The sequence below is a fragment of the Colias eurytheme genome, chromosome 9 (genome assembly GCF_061535395.1).
Source record: "Colias eurytheme isolate Ceu_HAF_F1 chromosome 9, ilColEury1 Martin Lab GWU primary, whole genome shotgun sequence".
NCBI classification, from domain to species: domain Eukaryota; kingdom Metazoa; phylum Arthropoda; class Insecta; order Lepidoptera; family Pieridae; genus Colias; species Colias eurytheme.
Window position 1 is genome coordinate 9,597,460 of NC_142988.1, and position 10,851 is coordinate 9,608,310.

Sequence of the window (10,851 nt, forward strand, 5' to 3'; positions counted from 1 at the left end):
AAAATCCAATTTACATAAGAGAAATGCTGCAACGGTGACTCTAAAACTATACATAAATTAAACAAACGATTTGATTTAACTCCCTGATAATAATTGTTAAGATAATACTTCTTACTTTACAAATTAAAACCCTCTTGTTTGTATATATAATATAATTGATTAAAATACGTTAAAAGTGATAGAATGACTCCACTGTGAGCGGAAACTGCTTACTTCGCAATAATCGATGTCTTCCAATTGCATTTAGTGTGTCTACTTTTACGGTCTATTTGCTTTCGCGTTAAGTAATGGAAAGTGAGTAAGCGGGTCGATCATGGCCCTACATACCTTAGCACCTGATGGTGGACTTTTATTCATTTTTGAATTTGCTCCCCTTAAACATATATCTTAGATGTTTAGGGATACGTTTAAAAACGTGTGAGAAGTAAGAAAATATAAGATACTTATTATTATTTTAAGATAACCTAGTGAAATATTTTATTATTTTGCTGACATTCATTACTATCTATATTTAAAAGTACTAAAATTAAGTAGGTAGTCAACAAGTCCTTAAATAGGTAATGTGAGAGGAAAGAGAGCATAGTGTCACAGTATTACAATATTTCCTGAATAATATTGTAATACTGTGATAGTGTGTTATCTAGAGTCGAATACACTTAAAATATAAATTGTATTTTAGTATGTTTGAACAGTTTACGTTTTATTATCAGGTAGAGCAGAAAGTAAACCTTAGATAGATAGATAGATAATTCTTTATTGCACACACACAAGATTTACAATAAACACAGAGAAAGACAAATAGATGCAAGTATGTACAAATGGCGGCCTTATCGCTAGGCAGCGATCTCTTCCAGACTACCATTAACATTAACAGGAAAACACATTTAAAGGAGGTGGGTGAGCAAAAATTATTGCGTTGGGAAAAATAAATTTTATCACGTATAATTACATAAAGCATGCATAATATAAAATAAGAATATAATAAATACGATAATACATATTATATACCTAAAATAAATAATAATGAATAACTTAATACAGCGTAAGAGGAGAAAAGAAAGAATAGGACAACAGCAATGAAATGGAGGAAGGATCAAGAGAGTGATAGATAGTGTGCCTTGAGGAGATTTTTGAAACTGCCCAAAGTTTGAGCTTGTCGAACTACTAGAGGGAGTTCGTTCCATAGCTTAACAGCGCGAACTGCAAAAGAATTGCTATAGAATTTGCTGTTCGCGACTGGGACACGTAAAAGCAGAGATTTTGATGAGCGAGGGAACGGAGAAACAGAGAAAGTGAAATTATCCTTGAGATAGTGAGGAGCTTTAGGATCGAAGAGGATGGAGAAAAGAAGATGAAGGATGTGGGAATGACGTCGGAGGCGGATGGGAAGCCAGTTGAGTTTCTTGCGGTAGTCAGACACGTGGTCAAACTTGCGCAGGCCAAAAATGAAACGAATGCAAAAATTTTGCAAGCGCTCAAGTCTATTCAACTGGACTACCGAAAGGTCAAGAAAGGATGTGTCAGCGTAGTCAAGGTGGGACAGGAGAAGGGAGTGAGCTAGCATTATTTTTGTTGGGATAGGTAGCAAGTTGCGCAGGCGCCGAAGTGAGCCAGCAGAAGCATACATCCTCCTACTCACTTCCTTGAGATGGAGATCCCACGAAAGAGTTTGGTCAATGAAAATACCTAGGTTTTTGACGTGAGAGCTGTATTTAATTTGTGTTCCGCCCAACGAAACTACTGGAAGAGTTGCCCAGTCAATCCTTGACAAGAATGACGGACTCCCGATGACGATCGTTTGGGTTTTGGACGGATTAAGTACTAAGCCGTAATTCTTGCTCCAGTTAACGATCGTGGATAAGTCATCGTTCATCTTGCTGATTGCATTAGGCAAGTCCTCCAGAGTTGCTTGCGTGTAGATCTGGACAGGCATAACCAGCGAAATGGCGAAATGAAAACGAATAAATAACCGGGTGACAAAACGGGTCTCAACAACAATTCAATTTGCAATCCAATCTTAATTAATTTTTAAGCTATTTGGAATTGAGTTACGATGACAGGTATTACCAGCATACAATTAAATCTTTCAGAGAACCCTTTGCCTGATTACTATTAATTTGTCCGTTCCGGCAAATGGAGGAATCGCGTGTAGACTCGTCCATTCCAAACTATTATCCTACCCATTCAAATTGTAGTACAAGGTATAACTCACGATTGTATTGACACCTATACTTCAGAGTCAAGTGTGGAATTATTTTTCGATTTTGTAAGAGAAAACTAAGCCTCTTAAGAATATGCCTTCTATTCAATTACGAACAAAATACTTAAATAACTCATATAAATTGATTAGAAATTGCACTGGCACGTGGGAATTATAAAGCTATCTAATAAAGTGCAATCAACGGGAACATTGAATCAATCCAGATTCTGTTTGCGTAATCAAAATCTCAATCAGCATCCCATTTGATTACTGATGAAATAGACATTCGCGTATTGCGTTAAAAATGGCATTTGTTGCCAAATAAAGTACGCTTTTAACAAATTTATTCGTAAACAAAAGTAATTCGTAAATATATTGAAATTATTCGCTAAGATAAGTGGACGGGTCTTGTAGAAAGTATTGATTTACGCCTAGAGGGACCACCCTTAACGAATTTGGAATAAAAATTTTCATATTTTTATTGACCTTAGTGTAAAAATAAAATAAGGTTTTTAAAAATACGTCAACAAACTTAAATTTGAAAATATTTTAAGGGTAAATAGTAAAATGCGTGTCACACGCACAGGAAAGAGTTCCGTTATAAGTGCGTTAAAATCAAATTTAGAATACACAACACATTTTTTATTATTACAATGTAAAAAACAAAGTATTTTAGTACAATGAAAGGTTACATTTATAATAATAATTTGCTTGTATCATTCAAAAAATTTAATAGTTTTTTTTTTTGATATCTTAAATAAAACAATTGGAAACTGGTTTTTTTTCATTTCTTTCATTGACATTTCATCAAAGACATTGTTCCTATACTGATGGACAAGTCACAAACAGAATAAAATAAAATAAAATAAAACTTTAACTGCCTTTTTCCGTTGTTGGTTAAACATTGATAAAATGCAGTTATACGTACACTTTTGACATTATATGTATAAGGAACTCAAAAAATGTTGAATACATCCAATGAAATATGGTTACGATGTCACGTTCTAAAAAATTCATGAATGGCTTAAAACATCCACACATATGGTGTTCGTAAAACATCCACACATATGGGTCTCTAGGCCTAGACAACTAGCAAACATTTTTAGGAATATTTATTACGTTTATCTACATATAAATGTATACGCCTGAGCCTTTCATAGTAGCTCTTCTAAATTTTGCCAAAATTGTAGCGTATAAAGTTTTTTTCAAAGGTTAGATTCTCTGATTCTGGTCATTAGAATAACGGACTCTACTACTTATAGCACATATAATAATAAAATTCTACATATTACCAGCTCAAGTTTTGGTATATGCGTTTTGTTAAAATAATAGAAAAAGGCAAACCATTCTTCTCTCTATATTTTTTGAGAGCCGTTGATGGTGCCCATTGTAATGTTGATATTAATTTTGCGACATCATTATTTGATGGATTAGCAAAATATAAAGACATGAAAACTCGGCGGGAAAAATAAATCTCAAGGAAACTTGATTATTTTTATATATTGACGTAGGTATAATAACTTTATTTATTAGAAATACAAAACTCAAACTCAAAACTCAAACTTGGTTTCTGATAGTTTCTAAAATTCTGCTACAGTTCTGCACTTCAAACAATATTGAAATTCCTCATTTATGTTCAGTAATATAATTTTTGTAATTTATAAACTGACTGACACCGTTTTCACTGTCAACGCAAACACCTAAGCGCGTTTTAACCTATTCCACAAAAAAAAACAAAATTAAACATAAGTTATCCACAAAACACGTGTCAGCGTCCCACATACATTTATTTACTTCAGAAAACTTATACGAACAAAAATAATATCTCTCTTCCACCAAAAACATCAAATGAAAGAACGGTAAATCAAAGTATCAAAATCTTAAAAGATATAAAAGCCTCTGGAGCCTTCGTAACGACAGCACCCTTGTCAAAAACACTTGTTGATACAAACTACGGTTTGTGAATGTACCACGGATGCTACCATACATGTTTTATGTCTTAATCTACTTGATATGACGTATGTGATGCATAAAGTGCTGGATATATGTATTATTAGTAACTTAGAACCAGAATTTTAATTTTCACATTACATTGAATGTATAGAATAACTGAGGAACTTAAGAGTATATAAAAAGAGATGCATAATTAAAACTCTGAATATCATTAATGCTCATATCATATCATTAATGCTCTTCACGGTATTATAAATTCTAGTAACAAAAAGCATTTTGAATTACATATAAATTAACTTTATCGCAAAAATCCAAAAATAAAACTCACCTCATTAAACCCATATTTTATTTTTACATAGTTTCCAACAGCGTAGGATGGTATGTGTATTAAAGGATTAAAGTTGCACGCTCCTGCATTTTATAATCCGATTAATATCTTATTAATTAATTACGTTGCTTGTAAGCTTATTAACTATAATTAATTAATCCATTAAGGACGTATAGAAGCTTCCTGATTCTAAAAATAGTGGAATTGTAATTGTTTCGGCACACGAAATTGTTTAAATGCTGTTAAACCCTGGCGAATCCATACTAATATTATAAATGCGAAAGTAACTCTGTCTGTCTGTTACTCAATCACGCCTAAACTACTGAACCAATTTGCATGAAATTTGGTATGGAGATATTTTGATACCCAAGAAAGGACATAGGCTACCTTTTATTGCGAAATATGTACCACGGGCGAAGCCGGGGTGGACCTCTAGTATAGATATAAATGCTATGTTAATTTCAACATGGGTATATTATTATATTCACTGGAGACGTAGTCTATTGTTAAAGACTGAACTTATTAGTTATAGATTCAAAAGAGTATGTAAGCAGCAAAATATCTAATAGTAATTTGCGTTTTTAAAGCATAGTCAGCTCTATGATTTTCTCTATCTATAATAATAATTAGTAGGAATTTGATTTCCCTAATTTTCTTTACCTTTTATATTATAATTTGATATTTCGATGATAATAATTTGATATTCTATAGCAAGAAGCAATGACTTCGCTTGAGCTTCCTCTACAGTATCAAATATCTAGTCGATGTCATTCGCTTACAGGAAACTGGTGTCTTCTCAAATATCTTCCTGTACACAAAACAAAACAAGAAACAATTTTATACAGCTAATTTAAGTCCATTATACAACCGTACCATATTTTTCGGGGTTTATGATGCTGAACATTCGCAAAAGTTTCGTGTTATATTTCAGGGCGTTAAATAAATTTTGAATTTCGGCAATAAAACTAAGTAATCCTCTTTACCTAGAGCGCTAGAGAGCAATTAAATTTAATATTATTTCAACTTAATATTATTATTCAGATACTTATTATGTAGGTTAATTATTTAAATGATACAAATTGTTTTTGTTCTCCTGTGTTTTCAAAATTACTAAGATTTTATGCATAATGAGTTAAAGCTTGACTAGGTCAAGCCATTTACAATATTTTTTTATTCATGTTTGAATGTCTTAAAGCAATTTGAATGTGAAATCGTATGGCACATAGATTTCTCTTATCGCGAAATATCCACCCTTTTCATGTTGAGAATAATTTAAACGATAGTAAAGTACATTAATAAAACAGTATTAGAATCGGGTTGCCATAATAAAATCATTGCCATCAAACAGAGAGTTGTTTTCTTGGAGCAACAATGTACTGACTAAATTGATGTGTCAAAAGCAGTGGCGATCAAACAACATTGTCAACTTTTGATCTTTTTAGCTATAACATTTAATAAAGCAAATGCAAAAACAAATCTATATACAGAATCTCACCCCAAAATTAAACATAACTAAGTAACTTTTTTTATTAGAAATTAAGCTACTATTTTATATACTTTCTAGCTATTAGTGTGACATGGTAATAATAAATAATTAGACTGCTTGTTCATCTCATATTAATTTTAATTAAAAAAGAACACGAATCGAAGTGTGACTTCTTTTTTTTATTTTATTTTATTTTTACATACATAATCCTTACAGCTTGTATTACAATATATAAAATTTACTTTAACAAAACAATACGCCAATAAAAAGGAATACCAATAATAAGACAAATGCCTTTTTTGCCATTTAACACCTTAAATGGTTATTGCTTATTTCCGGATTACACCATTATATTTGGGATTTGAAAGTAAGTTAAATAATATTTACATAATCAAATTTCTGGTAAAACATTATTTACATAATGCAATATTATTGGCAAAATGGAATCTGGTTTTTATAATTTATTGATTGCTAATATAGATACTTATCATTATACAGCTCTAAGGTTAGGTTAAGTTTTGATTGAATAAACAAATTTGAATTTGAATTGATTGGTCAAAAGTGGTAAATTAATTGAATTAATAGAATTAATTTACCACTTTTGACCTTTGTCTGAACTTGATACATATAATAATACTAGATTTCCGCCCGCGGCTTCGCCCGCGTTTGCAAAGGAAAACCCGCATAGTTCCCGTTCCCGTGGGATTTCCGGGATAAAAACTATCCTATGTGTTAATCCAAATTACCCTCTATATGTGTGCTAAATTTCATTGTAATCGGTTCAGTAGTTTTTACGTGAAAGAGTAACAAACATCCATACATCCATACATCCATACATCCTTACAAACTTTCGCCTTTATAATATATATATATTAGATATATTAGATATATTAGATGTAATCCTTAGTCGTATAGTACCATATTAAAATACACCATATCATCCATAAAAGAACTTTAACCGGAAATCTCTTTAAAAATCACTATTGTTATTTTGTTTATCTGTTTATTTTTAATTTCTTGTTTCAAGTGCTAACTAAACTAACAGATTTCCCTTTCGTATATTTATGCAATCTCATACATCGCTATCTAAAATATGTAAATTTATTACTATATTAGATGTGTAAATAGAGCTGAAGATTGAAGAATGCTGTTGCACTTGACACAGCCTCTTTTCGTTCTGTCAATTATGTTCAAACTAAAAACTCAAACTCAATCATTTTATTCAATTAGACTTCTTATCAAAGCAATTTTGAATCGTCATAACATATTTTTAACATTTAACACCGATTCGGAAAGCAGTAGGTATCTCAAGAACCTAGTTATTCTTTTAAAATCATGTCAATATTACAATTTAATTTTATATAATATGTAACTAAATCATATATTATCATAATAATATGCCAAAGAACTGTCCTGTGGTTCTTACGCGACAACCCTCCATGGATTTTCGTCTTTCATATAAGAGAAAATACCCTATAATCATATTGTCTTAGACTTTCTTTTACACATACATTATACATAACAATTTACATTATCAAAATTGTATACAATCATACTAGTATCGATTGAGATTTAAAAAGTGAAAGCTATTTGTAAACGGGTTTTATTTTAGCAACCGCGGGACCTACTTACTCTTCTCCATTTACAGATCTTCATTAAATTACAAGTGTGAAATGATTGAGCATAGTGCTAAAATATCTACTGTTTTTGTGTATCGTTTATTTGGCATACTTCGATTCGATGTTTTATGAAGGCTTGCACTGCCTTTTCTAACAATTGTTAGGTACACTAACTCGCGTTTTTTTATTAGAAAATCACAAATATTTCGTATCGATTGATTTATTTGAATTTTGAATACAAATATTTCAAACTCTACACCAACAAACTTTCTTTAAAATGTTTATATTTAACATTATGAGAAAAATTAGAAAAATATCTTCAATTTATAATTTAATACAAAACCGTATAAGTTATACCTATTACCTATGTATTCACAAACTCTACCGCTCAGTTAAATTAATATACATTGAATAAATACACCCCAATCCTAAGTAAAGGTTACCGTTATAGGTATTATTTTTGTAACATCCGATGCTTTCAAAGGCAGAAAGGTATGAATAATTGGTTTGTTTGTTGAATCGGATACCCATAAATTGAATTCAAATTTAGACAAATGTATGATTGTATGTATATTGGAAATTTCGTTAGCTAGAAATACCTAATACAATGCTTATACATATTTCTATTGCGACATAGTTTATGATTTTAATCCGCCATTCCAAAGAAAAAACTGTATAATAAATTTATTACTATAAATAGTGAGATTTCTTTTATTTCTTCGAAATGGCCAACGTACATCGATTGTATCACAAACACTTACCTAGGTATATGGGTTCATATAATAAATAACATTTTGTGAAAGAAACACACCTAATATTATTATATAGAACGTATCTTGAAATCCACATCCATCACATTCATGAATATTTTATTAATATTGATTCTAGACTACTAATATTTTAGAGAAACTTTCGTATTGGAACTCATACGTAGCTTATATCAAAACTCCGCGTATATTTGAAGTAAGATTCATCAGTCTTTCCTAAATTAAAAGATACATGACTGTATAATATGTTCAATTGAGTCATAAATACTGCTTCCATCGCGTTTTTATTTGCTTTATCACTTTCGCTATCCTAATATTACAAAACACCCAGCACATTATCACAATTTTAGTTAGCTGTCAAAACTTCGACGTTTATTTAACAGCGCTAATTGACACACTTGTAAAACATTCTTTTATAAAAGTTGCGGTGTTGTTTAGCGAGAATATGGAAAAACCATTAGCTTTTTTTACGCTGGGATTAATGATGCGTCCGGTGCTAATGAAAGGTGATATTTACTCTCTGTAGGTACGATTTTCATTGTAAAGGTCTTGAGTACTAAGTCCGAAGATTCATTGTGCATTTTTAATAACCGTAGAATATAAATGAGTTGTAATAATGATAAAAGCTGTGGTTAATCACGTCTACTTTTTATAATTAGCCTAATTTGTTTGGATAATCTCATAAAATCAGTATAATATACTCAGGATCCAAAACATATTGCGTAAAGAAAACTTAAATATGTAACATAATCTACATATTTTAATTCTATATGTAGATTGTTACATTTTTATAACTATTAATATGTCATAATTTATATTACTATATAACTTTGTAACTAACATCTTTAAATATGAACTAAGTTTCCAAATACGTTTTTCCAATTACATGTAAAGATTAAAAAAAAATAAACATCGATATACTAAATATGCAAAATCATTAAAAAAAACACCTGCAGGAAATACTGAAAGCTCAAGCTCTGAAAGTATAAGCTTTTACAGCACAAAAGCATAGTTAATGCATATTTTCTACAAAAAATAATAATTTAATGCCGTTGCCAGAGCCCATTATTGAACTTACGCTTTGAAAGGCTCGGAAAGCTTTTGATATTTTATATTATAAATTAATCTGTAAAACCTGCGTGTAATTTTATTTATTAACGATTATATTAAAATAGTAATATTTTGACTAATATTTGTATTGTTTATATGTATAAATTGATTAGGTCCAGCTTTGGCAAATGAATAATATAGCTATGATAAGATGTCATGTATATCTACTTCAAAAGAATAAATGAATTTACTTGTCAGCACGTTATAACTACTAATCTCTGAGATATATTTCCATGAACTGTTTTAAGCGAAACATAATTATATAAGTACATGAAATATGTCACGACATTGATGTTATATAATAATTATAGCTAATTCTACGGCTAATTCATTCCGCTGACATCAATGAAATGTGCATTGAACACGAAATTTGGATAAATGATTAGATTGAACCTTTTTCATTCTCATTAAATATGTAAAACATATCTTTACAATATTTGAAGAATTATATACTTGAACTTTAGTGAAAGTCGATAGTTTGAAAAGATCACTTGACCATCAACAAAAACGATAAAATTTTCAGCTACCGATTTTACTTTATGGCTTTCACAGACAATATCATTATATTTGGAATAATCTATATTTTATCAAAAGAGCAACAACAGAGTGTTTATAGATACTTCAGAATCATTTTTCCATTAAATAATATGAATATTATTTTTGAATAAATAAATGATCGTCTTCGGCATTCAATTTTAACTCAGAAGAGTTTCTTCTCAAATAATATTGTGTAGATGAGTCATTAACCTTGTGTGACAAAAATAAGTTTTGTTACAAAAATAATTTTGTAAGATATCTGTTGTAATTGGATAAATTTGAGAGGGTGGTTATTTCTTTACTGTGGGGGGAGCTGCACCCCCACAACCCTTATATAACGAAGTGCAGTCACCCACGCTCGCCTACGCACCGGGTTTGAACTGGCCTTACTGTAAGATACTTAGGGGTAGGTCAAACGGGTTTGGTTTAGGTTAAAGTCAAAGGTCAAAACAGTTCAATATTGAGTACTAGCGGTCCGCCCCGGCTTCGCCCGTGGTACATATTTACGTTTTCTCTACATAAAAACCATCCTCGTACTTCAAGGAATATAATAGAAAAAAATTATCGAAATCGGTTCAGCCGTTCACACGTGATGCCATGACAACGCGAAACGGGTGCAGACCCGCCGCCTTTTTATAGCTCCCGCCGCGAAGCGCGTCGAACGCGGCAACTGATACACAAAAATAATCCTTATGGCTGCATGATTCTGTATTCACGCGCGATGACTTATAGCGTATTTCATGTATAACTTTGGTGTTTCCACACCGATTTACATGATTCTTTTACTATAACCTGCCCAGGAGTATGAAGAATAATTGTGCCAAATTTGGTTAAAATCCGTCGTGTAGCTT